The 17,443-nt window shown below is 41.4% G+C and overlaps 1 protein-coding gene and 2 long non-coding RNA genes across 4 annotated transcripts in view; 1 reads left to right on the top strand and 2 right to left on the bottom strand.

The window, feature by feature from the left end:
- LOC134451355 (cyclin-dependent kinase-like 5) overlaps positions 1–17,443 on the top strand; it is a 147,609-nt gene that overhangs the window by 59,408 nt on the left and 70,758 nt on the right. The window lies entirely within an intron of this gene.
- LOC134450419 (uncharacterized) lies at positions 4,867–6,453 on the bottom strand. Its single transcript, XR_010035086.1, has 3 exons — positions 6,073–6,453; positions 5,504–5,684; positions 4,867–5,237 (listed from the first exon to the last, which is right to left on the bottom strand). It is a non-coding gene; the product is annotated as an uncharacterized LOC134450419 (long non-coding RNA).
- LOC134450418 (uncharacterized) lies at positions 8,344–10,595 on the bottom strand. The gene is made up of 4 exons (XR_010035085.1): positions 10,543–10,595; positions 10,017–10,086; positions 9,717–9,803; positions 8,344–9,340 (listed from the first exon to the last, which is right to left on the bottom strand). It is a non-coding gene; the product is annotated as an uncharacterized LOC134450418 (long non-coding RNA).

The raw sequence follows: 17,443 nt of genomic DNA, 5'->3' as shown, positions 1-17,443 counted from the left end.
CACACACAGAATACAGTACAGTACAGGCAGTCTCTCTCTCTCTCTCTCTCTCTCTCTCTCTCTCTCTCTCTCTCTCTCTCTCTCTCTCTCTCTCTCTCTCTCTCTCTCTCCCTCTCTCTCTCTCACTCACTCACTCACTCACTCACTCACTCACTCACTCACTCACTCTCTCTCTCTCTCTCTCTCTCTCTCTCTCTCTCTCTCTCTCTCTCTCTCACTCACTCACTCACTTACACTCTCCCTCTCTCTCTCCCCCTCCTCTCTCTCTCTTTCTCTCTCTCTCTCTCACACACACATACACGCACGGCAACCACCAACCACCACCCAACATATCCTACATGCAGAGAACCTCCATTTTAATACAAGTGAGTTAGATAGCTAATGTCCACCCTATTAGAAACGCACTGCCTGTAGCTATGAGTCTGGTCTTTTCCCTGTTATTAGTCTGCTATAGCTGGGTTGTGAGTCATAAGCTCAAAGAACGGGGGATAGAGGAGACACACTAGCAGAGGTGGAGGTGATGATGCATCTGCGGGTGGATGTATTGGGCCAATGTTTTAGTACATATCTGCATCATCTTCAGTGTACTGTAATTTTGGGCTGGTGTAGAACCCCTTCGCTGGTTTAGCAAAGTGCTTAAGCATCTTCAGGGTAGAAGGGCCCGTTTCGTTTCACATGGCCATATGTGGGTTTGAAAGATGGCAGGTATACAGTACATGGGTTCTACATTTTTGTTTCCCCCTGGCTACGCAACCCTGGCTGCGCACAATTCAACCTCTGATTGTTGGAAACCGCTGTCGGTCAAAAAATAAGCTCAAATGGTTGGCTGCCAGTGTTTTGACCCTCCTCATAGCTCCATGTGTTCAGAATTCTGGCGTCATGGTGTCTGAGTCTGTGTCTGTGTCTGTGTCTGTACCAGTGACGTTTTGTGGACATGCACAGGAGTGCTGCGCACGATGTTATTGTCACCTGTGATCAGGGCTTCGAACCGGTTCAAGGAACGAAAACGAAAACCAGGAACTTTTTGTATTTTACAGGGAACAGAAACGAAACCGGAAACGTTATTATTTTTTATGTTCTGGAACGGGAACACTTATTTAAAAATAATGGTAACCGGTTAATACCGGTTAATACCGTTCCTCAAACAAAACAAAAAAAGTCATTATTTTCCTGCGCACGTTACCATGGCGGCTGAGGTTCACGTCCTGTGTGACATCAGACATTCTCTGACTGAATGGAGAGAGAGCTGTAGATTACAAAGTCTTCACTCCACATCTTAAATAAGAGAAACCACTGTCATACAAAAGGACAGGGTTTGCATTGCATTATTGTAAGACATTGCAGGGAAGCGCGTGTAAAAATCGCACCGACAATGTTCGGCGTTATTGGGCATCCATGGCCGCTTCAAATATGCACAAACTCACAATGTCCATCATAGTGCTCCCCGTGACCCAAGTCAGCGTGGAGCATACATTTTCATCATTGAGGTTTATTTTCTGCTTCTCCGCTTAGGTCGTCCCTGAATGACAAAATTCTGGAGGATATTCTTTTCATCCGCTTGAATAAACAGTTTTGAATGTAGGCTGACTCATTTGCACTTCCGTCTTTCTTTGTTAACGTCAGTTAGGTCTATGGGGAGTAATCAGCTGACAGGAACGAAATTAACCGTTCCAGGAACAATAGTTTTTTGGTTCTAACCGGTTCGGGAAAGTCAATTTATTGGTGGAACTCAGAACCGGAAACGTTATAATTCCGTTTCTGTTCGGAACGGAACGTTTGGAAAAAAATAACGGTTCAAAGCCCTGCCTGTGATTGGCGCAGACTATCGTGCACGAGCTGGACACGAGCTCATTTCCATAGACTTCGCGCCAAAACACCCTTATTAGGGGGTCGGACTTATGCCCACCAGCGCAGAAGTGACCAACGGGGACTCCATGCAGGACTGTGGTAGCGTAGCTAATGTTGGATCCGACTTTCTCTCTCTCTCTTCTCCCTATTCTCATTTCTCTCTTTGTGTCTCGGACGATTCAGGATCCTATCGTCCTCATTGCTTTGCCTGTGTGCCGATCGTGCGTCTTTGAGAATGTAAGTTGCTGTTATTGTGTTGTTACTGTGTTGTGTGTGTACTCGCGATTGTTTGTTACATTGCAACATTGCGTCGGCAGCGCGAGTATGTGTTTACCGTTTCTGTGTTCCGTTGTGTCTCTGTTTATGTTATGTATAATAGCACTTACTGTTTCTCAATGTCCGCGGGTTTGTCAGAGTGCAGATTTGTGCAGTAATCTGTTACTGTGGCAGAGTAGTGGCTACATAGGTCCGTGCTCAGTCAAAGAGCTGCGTCACCGATAGAGTTCTTCAGCGTTGACGTCAACTTGTATGCGGCGTTTGGACTTCAGGTTCCATGGCGATTTTTAGATGCGTCCCAGCATCTCTATAAGAGGGTCTGTCTGTCCGTCCGTCCGTCCGTCCGTCCGTCTGAAACGCATTCCTTCAATTGTGTCTGAAACGCATTCCTTCAATTGTTCCTTCATGTGGCCACAAGGCGGCAGACTTGCCATTTTGGACCGGAGCGAATGCGTGCAAGCATAGCCTTTCTAACCGGATGCTAACGTTGGCGAAAAGTAGCCTAGCCACAGGCTAACTGACAAACGTGAGGCCAACAACTCAGCCGATCGTGATGCACGCCACAAATAGACCAATCGACCTCATATTTAGACACTACAATGTTGATTTCTGCCTTCGATTTTCATCAGTTAAGAAATCTAGCGTTGGATTAACACATTATTAATGTTGTAAAGCGAGTTGCCGCCATGTTTGTTTTCCAGAATCACCCGGGTAGAGAGCTCACGTGCAGCATTCTGGGTAATTGAGTTTCACTGCTTTGTGCCTTGACGGTGAAGCTGGTATTGGGCGCGGGCACACGTGTTGCATTATGGGATATCGGATCCATGTTTCGTGCCTTACCGCTAGTAAACAAAGGCAGACGCGAAACAAAGACCGAGGAAGAAACACGATTTTACTGAGAGAGAAACATGCTAAAATGCAAGAAAGGGTGTGGAATATATAGGGACACGTTGCAGAAAGAAGCCAGAGATCGGTATATGGAGAAGATTGGCCTTATAAATGGACTGGATCCGTATGAAGTCCCTAGTAAGGAATGAAGTTGCCTTACTGCCTAAGTTCACCCTTTCGGATATCATTGCTTATCTAGTCTGCTCTGCTGTGTCAGTGCTCATACTCTGAACGAGTTTAAGTGTTACAAGTCAGTAGAAGCCTTCAAACAAGTGAACGCTGGACATCTGAGTGGTATGGAGGTCATTAAACAGGAGGAGAATGTCGTGGTCAGAGCAGAGGTAAGCTAAAATCTGTTTCTACTGCTGTACAGCTGCAACACGTGTTTTCAAGTGTTCTAAACGGTATTTAAGGCAGTGATCTGACTAGATGTAATGTAAACATTCAGTGGTTGTCATGCACGTCCTAAGATATACAAAGAAACAGTATATTGTACATATTATTACAAAAATAAACACAGCAGTAGGCTATCAGGCATTGATGTTAACTTTTGCTCACAGGCTAGTAGTTTTTATGGTAATGGTGGTCAATCTACTAGTGGGTAGCAGTCCTGCATAGAGTGAAACTTTGTCATTGTTATGAAAGTGAACAATGCCTATCCATTTTTTTGTTTCCTTAGGTCATGCACTCCCAGCGCGTAAATGACCCTCCGCTGAAACAGTGGATCATCATAACTGGCAGCTGGGAGGTCAGCTGTGCCCACTGTACCTGTATGGCTGGCATTGCGGAGTCCTGTACGCATGTTGGGGCTCTGCTGTTCGCAATAGTCAACTTACCGCAAACGAGAGGCAAAGACTGTGACAGCACTATGCAACTCAAACAAGGCCACAGGTATTACGCACAGGTGCAGACACAGATCTTTGTGACAGGTTCCTCTTACTGTGACTTTGTAGTGTGGACACTGAAAGATCTGGTCGTGGTCAGAGTTGTGCCAGATGTTGTGCCAGATGTTGGCACAGGAATTTTTCCGCAAGGTTTCCCTCCCTGAGCTCATCTGCCGGTACTACTGTACACCCGAGACCCCTCTACACCACAGCGCACCAGAGTTTTTACTGTGAAATCAAAGAACAGCAAAGCAGCCACAGCACCAGCACCAAAGCAGCAGTGGAAAACAGTGAGGAACCCAAAATCAGCAAGGAATGAGACCAACAAAGAATATGTGTGGTGTGTGTACAGAGTGCCTGAGGAGCTAGACACCATGGTTTGCTGTGACGACAGCAGCTGTACGACGCAGTGGTTCCACCTCACCTGTGTTGGACTTGATGCGGCCACTGCAGAAGAGAAGGCATGGTATTGTGATGCTTGCCTCTAATCACAAGGTGGTAGTTTTGCAGAGGTATTCCTGCAATGCACTGAAGTTCTGCACAATTATTTTTTTTCTTTTTTGTTTTTTTTTTTTTTTGTATACGGTCTGTTAAGATAATGTGTCATTTAATATAATTTGCCCCCCCCCCCCCCCCCCTTTATAGTACTCGGGTGTTCTGAAGTTGAACTACTACTGTTAAGATATTGCAATAATTTCCTTTGTCCCCCCCTCCCCACCATTACATTAATATTTTGCCTTGTACTTTTTCAAATGCACCGTTTTGTGCTCTCAGGTTCTCAAGTTGCACTGTGAATTTATGTCAACACTACTGTTAAGATATTTCAATACAATTACAACATTTTTACTTACTGTACTTACAGATCTCAGGTTATCACTAGTTGCACTTTCAGTATTTACAGTGATTCAAAACGACATACTTGAAATGACTTTTGTCTTATTACTTTACTTGTGAATAAAATTATACACACTTGAGTCTCAAAGCACATTTATTTCAGTCAACTTCAGCTTTGCACAACACTCCTGCTCATGATGGTCAGAGTACAACATACAGACACAATCTTGTCAAGGAATGTTTTTTCTTCACCTTCACATGGCAACACCATGTTGATGGGCACTTTTGCAGACAAAATTGTGTATTTGTTTCAGACAGTTCCAATCACCCTTTCCACGTGAATTCGGAGATGAGCAATTGTCCTTGTGTTTTCCACATCTCTTGCTTCCAATTGACAGTGTCCTCTTGTGAAGGCGGGGATCTTTACCTCAGCACACACCGGCCCCTGGTCAGCTTCATCCTCTAGGCCTGCAGGTGCTGATGCTGATGCTCCCCCAGTTGTCTCCACTGTGGACCAGATACAGATTTTATTAGCCCAATGTGTCATGCAAATACAATGCCCATGCAAAAGGGACAAAACATATCTTAACAAGGCTGATGAGCAGAATCAAAACCACTCGCCGAAGAGTCAAAATAATCATTGTTTTGAAACACTTAACATTTCATTGGACAGACATAGATTTAAGAGATGCACCCAATCTAGATGGAGAAAAGACATTAGAGCCTTAGAGCCCTCATTGTTTTTAATTTTGTCAAAGGTATGTAAGGCTTACCTGGTGTAACAAGGGGTGTTTCATCCATCGACGCTATGCTCTCAGTCCTTCGTCGTTTTCTTTGTTCCTGTCTCATAGCGAGAAGTCTCGGTGGTGGTGGTGACTGTCTTGGTCGTGTACCCCAAGTGCAGTGATAGTGCCCAATCCGGATGGGAGGTGTTCATTTCATTTGCTGGTGTACCTAGTGAAACAACCAGTGTTATGCTGTGCAGCTTACTAATACGTATGTAGCAGAAAATAAGAGTGTTGTAGAAAGGGAAATCGGGTGCTACACAGTCCTCTGATGAAGACGCATATCGAAATCTTACTGATAGTAGGCCTACTGGTAAAATAAACAATAGGAAAGACAACCGTGTGGCACCAGATACCTTTCCACTTATGATGTAGCCCTGCTCTAAATGCACCTGGTTTATCATTTAAAAGCATGGAGTGCACATTTCCTTTGTTTAAAAAGGGTGTTGTTGTGTTTCAATGGACCTGGCTAGCTATGCCAGCTACAGTAGGCTGTAGATTAGCCAACAGTGGTTGATGAAAGAAACAGTGCATTTAACGAAAACTATTTCACTTACCAAAATGAAAATGCAGAGAGCACACTCGTCAGGATTGAGTGGAAAGTTATTTTTGGTCGTCTTACAGCAGCGACCCATGCTAGCCGACGACACTTTGTTATGTCCCAGACTTGGTCACCATGGTGCTGCCTCCAAGAAGGAAATGAGTAGAAAGATAATCCAATTCCCCCTTTCCTATGGTGGCTTGCGCTATTGCACCCCACGACACAACAACGATGGACAATAGTGGCAAAGAAAAGTGAGCAGCAAGATAGTTAAAAATCACAATTAAGTAGCAAGACCAGGCGAGACTACGTCCTGCGCTGCGCTGGAAAACAATGGGGAAAAGGGACGTCTATGCACTAAACATGGCAGATCCAGCGCGGTGACGTCATATGCCCGTTCCCAATTGATAAAAAATTCCATAAGCGCATTCACCCAAACGGTTTTATTTATTTATTATTTGTCGATGTTTAGATTCTTTCCCACATGCACATACTGCTGAAATGGCGTGATACTAAAGGTTGTTAGGCCTAATAAATGTCTGGTAATTTGTAATGTTCACTTCATCTAGGCTATGTGAAATTTCAAATCATAGCCTATGGTTCTTTTCCAAATCCAATAATGATGATAAGCTTATTATAGGCCTACCCTAAACTGCAAAAAATAAAGCCATGTCTCGCCATTTTGCTGCCTTGCTGCCTGCCACAATATTTGGAGTGTCCATGATGACCAATAAACAAAAAGTACATCCTCGGGGGGCATTGACAGGCTAGGAGGAAGCCAGGGGGGCGTTTGGGGGGGGGGGGGGGGGGGGGGGGGGGGGTTGGGGGGGGGGGGGGGGCGGATGGCATAGTTGGAACTGGCATAGAGGGACGCATCTGTTGTCCGCCTGTCGGCCTTGTTTACATTGCAAAACGCCATAGAGATTCAGGTTTGGCAAAAATATAAGTTGCACGGCAACAACGAACATTAGCGTGTCCCCGCATCCCTTTCTCATTAGTGGAACGGATCGTATCATCATGTTGGTGTATTCACATGTTAAATCATGACGATTTTAATTCAATATTGCTAACCCCTTTCTGATCATTAAAACTTCCGAACTACATGCTTTCCTTTGGTTGCCATGGGTACAACCCTCCGCACGTATATGACGTTAGATACAGGCGCCGCTTCTGTAGTCGCCAAAAGTTTCCGGGTTTAGCATATGGACGCAACATCGTATTTATGTCGAAGTTTGACACAAAATGATCAACCATGTCATACCTACAGCCTATTTTTAACACCCTCGACAGTTTGCGGGGGTTCGCTAAGCGCGTGCTTGCACTCTGAGCTTATTTGAAACTGGCCCCTATTCATTCCCAATGGAGGCCGGAAGCCGATACGAACCAGGAAGTCCTTAAATGCTAACATGAAAGACTACAATCTACTACATGCTTCCGCGTTACTGAAGAACTCTATTGTTCTCTGTGCGTGTAGAAACGCAAGAGCGCAAGACCAGCTCTCTTAAAGGAGCCGCGCTCCTTTTCTGTTGCAAAACACACTCGCTGTGTTTTCATTGGGTTGACTTGTGTACTTTGCTGTAGGCATGTACACATTTATGTGTGGTTAAGGAAACCTGCTTTAGGCAGTTTCCCCTCATTTATCATTCCTTTTCACTTGTATATATTTGTATATATTGTTTTTTCATTTATCCATGAATGTTGTGCATTCGTGTTTATTGTGTTAATTATGATTATTATGTATATATGCTATTTACTTATGTCCTTTTGTATTTTGTATTTTCTTCATTTTAGTAAACCACGGTTCACGGTTCATGGTTCAAGGCCTTCAAACTTGCACTGCAAAAAAGCCCTCTAAAAAAATAAGTAAAAAATATAGTGTTTTAGGTGAAAAATTGCTTATTTTGAGCAAAATAATCTGCCAGTGCAGCGAGCAAATTGGACTTGGTAAGAATTCTTAAAACAAGAAAATAAAATCTAAGCGGTAGGTATAGAAAAACACTTGAAACAAGTATAAAAATCTTATTTTTCTGTTGCTTGTTAAGATTTTTGCTCTTATTTTAAGCAATTTCTTCTCCTTTATTAGTCATTATTGCTTAGAATTAGATGTCCTCCAAGAAATTATTGCTCAAAACAAGCATACAAGACGCTTAAAACAAGGCAAATTTACTTGTTTCCAGCTCATTTAAAGTCTCAAAACTAGTCTGATTTTCTTAGCTAGAATACTTATTTTCTCATGTAGAATTAATATCTTGTTTAGGTGTATGAGAAAAATATACTTGACAAGAACTTCAAAACATTTCTTTTATTAATATTTCATCAGCTGGACAAACATGCAGTCAAACGATAATAAAACACCAAAATCTTGACAATATAATCGTATGATTAAACAGAAATTAAACAGAAAACCTGAAATTATCAGTGTACTGTAACACATTAATTAATGTGGCCTGTTCAGAAATGTCATCTTTTTCATGAATGCTTACAACCACCATCAAATTCTAAGTAATGTCATAATCCCTTGGGTCAGATATGCAGTCAGATATCTTTGGCCGAAAAGCATACTCTCATCAGAACAGTATGTGTCTATTTACTCACTTATTTACTTAGACATTCATGAAAAAGATGTTATTTGTGAATGGACATTTTAGAATTAACCAACTGCCCGCAGGAGCACTTTTGACTCTTTGATTCTTTCTCAAAGTGGGGGAGGAGAGGGAGAGAGAAATGTTTTTAATTATGATATCAATGTGTCCATGAAGTGCTACTGAGACGTTATTACGCCTTTCCTTATAGTGCTCATCTTTTAATCTGCATAGCCAATGTTTAGAAAAAAAGCCCCTCAATGATACTCAATGCCATGCTGACAAAAGACAAAAAAGGACAAAAAAATCATCAACTCAGATCAGAGAACAGCACACAAAAGTATTAATAGAAATGCGATGGATTGTCCTTTTATACAATGGCTTAGAACCTGAGATTGCCAGTGTCCAACATATTTACTGTAGTTTATAGTGATTGGACCTTTTGGGCATATTTTCCAAATTCACCAGAACATATATTTCAGTTCATCTGGATACTTAAAATTGTAAATCCAAATCCACAGAGTTGAGATTGAGGGTATATACCGGTAACCGAGTCCAAACAGCATCACACATGCACAAGAGATGCTCCGAGTTCACTGTACAGCTCCATGCCTTGTATCACAGTCTCTGGCACGGGATGTTCCTTGCAAACCATATACGTAGATGTGCAGTCTGCCTTTGGATCACTTCGCCACTCCAGTCCTGATGGTGGAAAAAGAAAATGCAGAAAGCTTAACACTGTGCACACACTTTTTATGTAGATTTAATGGCACTAAATGTAAAAATGCTGATATCTAGTGAATGACAACCATGGCCACTAATAGGGGGCATTTAATAGTGTGCTTGTCAGTGATATGCAGGTGCCATTTATCGCATGCTCTCTTTATTGGGGTGCAGATCGTTTCTGAACACCATAATCAGAACTGTTCAAAATTCAGAGTCAGTGAACCTAGAGGTGGGCCATGCATCTCCCACACCTAATGTCTGACCTTCTAATACCTAATACCCAACTTCATTAGATTGTTTGCAACTCAAACACAATGTTTCCATTAGCTGCTGGAGCCATGAGTTATCCTACCTTCCTTCTGGCAACGCCTCCCTTCTCCTTGACAACCTCCAAGATGCTTCCTCAAGTATCTGTCAGGCACAGGAACTCTGCATTAACCTGTCAAAGACACATTACAAGAAAATTACATGGTTGTCAGGCCCAGTTGTGTTGTGCTTCCTGTCTGTCCTGTGACTTGTCACTATGTCTTTCTATCTCTGGGCCTGCAGGTGGGGCAACACCTGTGGTCAAGCCACAAAGACATCCTACAGGACAGACATACAACAACACTTAAATACTATCTGTTATGATATAATGTACCACCACACTTACTTCACTTAATGTCAGCAACGCAGGCCATGCGGTGTAGACTGCCAGCTTATCTTAGACAAGCCTTTTGCACCTATGACAAAACACATAATTAGACTGCTGGAGTTGATGTTACAGAAATTACAAGATAAGATGAGGGCTAACATCACAATGGCATTGACTGACTTCTTGTAAAACCTAAATTGAGACCAGGGGTCAAGGAGAGTAGAGTAGCCTCAACCAAATATAATCTGCCATATCAAATACATCGTCACCACTTTTTAGACTGGGGAATATTGTCACCATTTAAGAATATTGGTAAATAAAGTGACTACAGCCACTTAAGACAGGGTGAAATTAAAGTGAATTAAAATATTTTCCACCATATCCATATTTCATACAATACAAAATAACTGTTGACACCATGCCAACATGAAAATGACAGCTAATTGGCTAAAAAATATTTTTATCCTCATTTTGCTTTGGTGTAAGTAAAGTGTTCAAGCAGAGGGTAAAGTGTAAAACAATTGAACATGGACAGAAATCCTACCTTTTACAATGACTGTCTTCAAAGTCACATCTTCCACTAGCACAGGGGGTAACTATCTGTGAAGTTGAAAAACAGAGATGAACCTTTTCTCATAATATCGGCAAACATGGCTTTTCAAAGGTGATATTCAGGACTGGCCAATAGTGACGCCCATTACAAAAAATATAATACATATTTTGAGTAACATGTGGGGCATTACAGGGCAATAGCAAGCTAGAGAGCATTAGCTAGCTGCTAAGCTAAACAGCAGCAGGTGTTAAATTATGTTTGAAATAATTGTGCTGGTAAATTACACTTCAGACTCGATAAACCTTAAGGTTATTTATTTTTTTACTCCTAAAGATGTTGCACAAGATAAGCTAATGTTTAAGAGTGGATATTTGAATGCAAGACAAACAGCTTGTCAGATCACACAGCATGATCTAACAATATTCGTATCAGTTAACTTTCCATACAGACAAAAGCGCCAAAAACATCACAATAGCGTAGTATACTTCACAAATGACTGTAATAGTGTCTTAATACAAGCATATTGCCAAAGATGACAAGGATTGAAACGGATTGTGAAACTTACCCGGCTGAAAACGATTGCCTCAATTTCAAAGCAGGAGACCAACTGACGAACAGGAAGTGACGTAATTCCATTTCCGGTTTTACCCTTTGGTGATTTTTTTTGTTTTTGTTTGTTATCCCACCTGAATTACAGCATGAATTTCACATATATAGTTTTGATTTATGTAAAATATTTCTGTAACAATAAGGTAACAACTTGGTGCCAGCAGGAAGAAGATAAATACTGTCAATGAAAATGTGTTTCGACAATAGGCGATTCATTTCTTACTGCCACCTACTGTTCTGGAGTGTGATGTGCATGTCAGTTAATATTATGAGCTTTTTTCAAGTGCATAGGCCTACATTATTTGTTTAGATTATTTGTTTAAAAAATAATACGCGGACAGTTCAAATGGTGTTTATATGATTTCAATATTCCTTAAAGGGACACTGTGCAGGAAATGGTCAAAAAAGGTACTGCAACTATGCTGCTCATTGAAACTGGGCTGCCTATTGCCAAATTTGATCTTTACATGAAAGTTTACTAAGTAATAAACAAATATTTTCTAGTATGGTCCAAGTAAAGTCATTTTTGCAGCTAAAAATGGCTATTTTTGGAAATTCAAAATGGCGGACTATGGAGAAGATCCCCCTTTTCATGTATGAAAAGTGCAATTTTCCCAGTCATATTGAATACTTAGAATTTGATGCTGGTGGTAAGTATTCATGAAAAAGGTAACTTTAGTGAATGGGCAGCATGAATTCTGGAAATAAACAACTAAAAATCTCACACAGTGTCCCTTTAAATTGTTTGTATACATATTTCTTAATATTTACCAGGACCCAGAAACATTTTTGAGTGTGCCTTAAATGAACACAAAAAAACCTGTTGCCCTTGCTGTTGCAGTTGTGCAAAAGGAAATAAAACGTGCATTGAAGCACTTTATTTTGTCAAATCATATTGATCTAGATGTTATAACTTCAGGTAGGCTATAGGCCTAGGTTTGCATATTAATAGGCCTATACAAGACATGTCCAATTAGAGTAACGATGGAATCTAATGATAGATAACAAACTAAAAATGTCGTCTTGACAGATGCTGATATTTCTGAAGATATTCACTTTTTATCAGCAGCAAGGACCATGCTATACATCTTATCATAGAATTAAGTGAAATAACTCACAACCTTTTTTGCTCTGATGACGGAAACTTTACAAAAACTGAGACAGAGCAGCATCTTTAAAAAGCAGCATCCTGAACAACAACGTGCCCCCTAAACAACATTATATGCAACATTTACATTCACCCTGGGTACTTTGATGAGACACGTGTGCATGAGGTTAGAGTCAAAGCATTATTTTTTTATTCTAAATTTCTAAATTAAATTAGGCCTATAAAATGTCTGCAAATGTCTTGTAAATCAAAGCAAAATGGCCCTGCCGTGGGCAACTGGTAGGGCACTCGTCTGCCGTGTGGCCAACCCGGGTTCGATTCCCGGTCCGGGTCATTTGCCGACCCCTTCCCATCTTTCTACCCATTCGCCTCCTGTCCACCTCTCAAACTGTCCTGTCATCAATAAAGTTGTAAAAAAGACCAAAAACAATCTTAAAAAAATAAAATAAATACAATCATAGCAAAATTGACGAAAGTAGCCTACCCATCAAACAAACAGTATATTTGCTCATGAAAAAGAATTGGGCCACACATCAGCGGTATCAAGGCGTCAGAGGCATATGTCAGTTCAAAGATTAGATTTTTTGAATATCATCTCTGAAATGGATGTTTCTTGGTAACAATTAGGAAAGACAATAATCACAGATATGGGACTCCCTATTTTTTTTTAATATATTTTAGTGATTCATCTACAGTATATTTTGCGGTGAATTTCAAGTGTTTGACACATTGAGATGGGATACAGATTTACAATCATGAAATTGCTATGCCAAATGCTGCACAGACAACAGAAATGTCAAAGCTATGAATCTTGAATGGAAATCTCATTGGCCCTATTCATTTTTATGCAATCACAGTTGATTAGCTAGAATATCTTAGTGAGATCGAGCCAGTTCTTAAAACAGGTTCATTTGGATTGTCTTATTGTCTTGAAACAAGTAAAAATGTACTCACAGTCTAATTGTTAATGCGACTCTGTCAGTATGTGTTCTATTTTAAGAAAAAAGCTGCTCAGAACCAGTTTTATTATCTAGGTAGGATAAAAAAGATGAATTTTCTTGAAACAAGTCAATTCATCTTAACAATAGTCAGTCTTACCAAGAAAATACATTCAAAAACAAGTCTAATGAGACCAAAATGCTGAATTCAAGTATATTACACTTGTACAGATTTTCGTTTTTTGCAGTGTGTGTGTGTGTCCTTTCATTGGGATTATACATTTTTGTTCTTACCGGACAACCTGTGCAGTTTGCTATTTTTCCCTGGACCAGCCCATTATACAGTCCTTTTTGTACGTCATACTTGCATCATTTTTCATACCATGTATATGTTGGTTCCCTGGTATGTCATTAGATGAAATAGTAAAAAAAAATATGACTTACAGTATGTTAGCCATTAGCTAGCATACAGTGAATCACGAAATATCAGTATCAACCATGATGAACAGACCAAGACCATACTGTATTACCCTTCCTTGCAAGACAGCGTTGCCTCCTAGCTAGAACGTTTCCCTCTCTTCATTTCCCTCTGTGTCATGCCCCCTGTTTGGTGTGTGCATGTGTGCGTGTGTGTGTGTGTGTGTGTGTGTGTGTGTGTGTGTGTGTGTGTGTGTGTGTGTGTGTGTGTGTGTGTGTGTGTGTGTGTGTGTGTGTGTGTGTGTGTGTGTGTGTGTGTGTGTGTGTGTGTGTGTGTGTGTGTGTGCATGCGTGGCCTGTCAGTTAAGTGACAATTAAGGTCAAGGTTTGAAGAATAGGACTGGCTATTTTGAGCGTTTGTCATTTTCTGATTGTTTATTTTATTTTATTTTTTCAACAAAGAAGTCACCAACAAAAGCCCAGAGTAAAGTTTAAACATTTGCTCAGCCAAAGTGTTTGTTCTAGTCGTTATAGAGAGAAGAGGGGAGGAGGGGAGAAAGGGAATGGATGAGAGGAGCAGAGAAGACCCAGTGGAAATCAAGAGGCTCGCAATGGAGTGTGATGAAGAGCAGCCGCCATGAGGCACCCTAAGGATCCTACTGAATGAAGAGAGAGAGAGGAGGGGGGGGTGGAGGGACAAAGAAATAAAGATGGAGAGAGAAGGAGATGACCACAGAGCAAAGAATGAAGTGGCAGGATGAAAGAGAGAGAGAGAAAGACAGAGAGAGAGAGAGAGAGAGAGAGAGAGAGAGAGAGAGAGAGAGAGAGAGAGAGAAAGACAGAGAAAGAGAAAAAGAGAGAGAGAACATGTCAGGGAGAGAGAGAGCAAGCGACACAGAGAGAGGACAGCAATCATATGAGGACTAAAATTGCTCTTAGTAGGGAGCCTGCTGTCTCGACCAACGTGCCCTTTCGCTGTCAGACCTGCATGTTCTCTAAGAAAAAAATATCCCCTAAGACAAGGTCACTGTCACTACGCTGTCATCTCCACTTAGCCATTCTCCCATCATTTCAGACAAGTGGCCGTCAAACTTGTGAAGGGCCCGCTATGTCTTAGCAGCATATAAATCAGAGAATTATGTGTGGGCACAGAGTCCAGCGGTGCGGTCGCACAAAGCTGCACAAATGACACACGTGGGCCATCGTTCGTTCGTACGTTCGGCACGTTTGTGGTGCGACACACATTATATGTCTGTCAGAGCAGCCAAGTGGCAACGCAGAGCGCAGGTTATGAATCCTTGATGAAGGGTGCTGATCTGTATTCCCATCGTTGCTTGGCCACCAACTGAAAAAAATACATCCATGTGACTCACTCTTTCTCTCTCTCCAGGACTCAAGCTTTTTTTGTGGCTCTAAGTCGCCTGCACTCCGTCATGCCTGTATAACATTCCCTTTACTTCACTATTATGATGGAATTACAGGTATTCTTTACCAAGACATTGGAAATCTGACAATTCCACTAACTAAAACAAAGAACTGAGATTGTGAAAGGTGAACACATAGAATGATAGGAATTCAGCAAAGATTCCCTTGAATGTTTTTATCCTACCAGAGTAATGAGATCGGTAACCTGGTTTTAGAAGCTTCAATCCCACCAAATACCATGTATGAATCTCCAGGTAATCTGTGCAGTGCAGGTTGGTAATGTCACTAATGAACTATACCAAGAGTGAAGCTTACTAAGTAAAATGGTGGAGTAGCCCCTTAACCTCTTAACCTGTCACGCCCACTTCCGGGCCCGTCGACGGTCCCAGTTTTAAAAAAACCAAGTTGCAACAGGACGCATGTTGTTATATTCTATTATGACCAATTTCCAGCCAAACTGACCAACTACCCGTTATTAGTATAGTTTCAACTCGGTGCCCATCAAATTTGGGCAACTTTGATGCAGTTGTTAGCAAGAACAGGCTTTAGTTGTTAGCAAGAACCTAGCTTAGCATTTCCCAGTCATTTGAATAGGAAGTTGCTAAGTGTTAAAAACGATCTCTGTTGACACATTTAAATGTATTTTTACCACACACAAACGGTACAAATAAAGTCACCAACCTTCAAACTGTGCCAATAAGCCATCCAGTATGCTTCCATAGTCCAAAACGATGTTTATTTGCTTGATCGATGTGACGCTAAGAATGGTGCCTTGTGTACATCCACTTTGCTGCATCATCTTCTCTGACATGTTTTCACCACATTTCTTCAAGTTGTCATCTATTGTTACACATGAATCAAAAGCTGACGATGTCCCCTGTAATATTCCAGAGCTATTTTTTGGCGTGGAGCAACGTGTACGGAGAGGCAGACGTCTGTTTCACCTAAGCACAGCATTCTTGTACGCGTCTCGTAGTGAACCTTTATTTTGGTAGTTGACAAGATAGGCTGAGAGGTCACAAACGCTCACCCAAACTTGAGTGACATCTAATCCAGCCAATAGTATGCTTTCTTCTGACAATGTAGGTTGGTCATTCATCCCGATTGGTGAATCCCTCACCGTTTTTGACGGCATGCGTATCTGCCGCATGGTTTTGGTTGTCACAACAACATTGGAGTTGCCGCCTACTCTGCTTGCTTTACGCATCGTAGAGCAGCATTTCTCGTCAGCAATTTCGGGTTTGTACTCCCTAAAAGTGTGTGTTGCCTGTGAGTGTGAGTCGTCTGTGCTTTCTGTGAGTCCGAGTGTTGTGAAGACATCATGGATGGACGCGGTAGGAAGCGCTATACTTTGGCCGAAATCCACGCTCAACTTTTTTGATGACGGCGGGAATGAGACAGAGGATGATGCGGTGTCCGAAGCTGACAGCACCGACTCAGCGCTTCAGGCGTTTGAGGATGGCATAGATGTCGTCCTCGATTTGTAAGTGATCATTTTGTCACTGTATCGTGGAAGGCATAATTGTGTCACTGCATAATGAAAGTGATAATTCTGCTGCTGAATGAAAGTTTAGAACTTTATTGTCCCCATGTGGTAATTGTGCCAGCAGTACAGACGCCTGCAAACGCACCAGATATAAACACTGACAGGAATATTAGACAGCAGTATAGTGAGAATACATTTTATTACATTTAATTGATTCCATACATGAATACATACACAAATCATGCAGTCAGAAAGAAAAATGCGTTCACTGTCAGTGTTTCCCATGTCTTTTACCATTTACAGTATTGAATGGCAATGCTGTTTATCATTACTTTGTAAGTTTATTCTAAAGTGCTTATGTCTGCAACTATATGATTAACTGTAATGTAATGATAAATATACTATAACTTGCATTTTGTTGTGTAGCCAAACTAAATGGATAATGGCAACTTATTCAGCTGACATGCAATTAGCAGTGAGGCAAAAAAAAAAAAAAAAAAGCATGAACTGTCACATTCATTGTCAGTGCACTCCCATGTCCTGCAGCCTGCTTTACTACAATATGTTATGGCAATTCATACTGTCAATATATGATTTATTCTTCAGTCTGTCTTTGTTTCACTGCAGGATACACTGTAATGTAGTGGTAAATGAAATGTAATTTTTTGAAAATGTAATGTAAATGAAAATGTAATTTAAAAAAAAACTGTTACATCTAAATAAAAGTATAATTAATGTTGTGTATCCTCTTGTTCATACAGTGAGGAGACATCTGACTCGGATGATGGGAACACATCTGATGACCCTTTGGAAGGGACTTCAACTGCCCCACACCCAGCTGCCTCTCCAACTCTCCAGCTGCCTCTCCAACTCCTCCAGCTGCCTCTCCAACTCCTCCAGCTGCCAGCA

This window comes from Engraulis encrasicolus, chromosome 6, assembly GCF_034702125.1.
Source record: "Engraulis encrasicolus isolate BLACKSEA-1 chromosome 6, IST_EnEncr_1.0, whole genome shotgun sequence".
NCBI classification, from domain to species: Eukaryota; Metazoa; Chordata; class Actinopteri; order Clupeiformes; family Engraulidae; genus Engraulis; species Engraulis encrasicolus.
The sequence above is the reverse complement of the archived record's forward strand: the minus strand, read 5'-3'. Positions and strand labels throughout refer to the sequence as shown.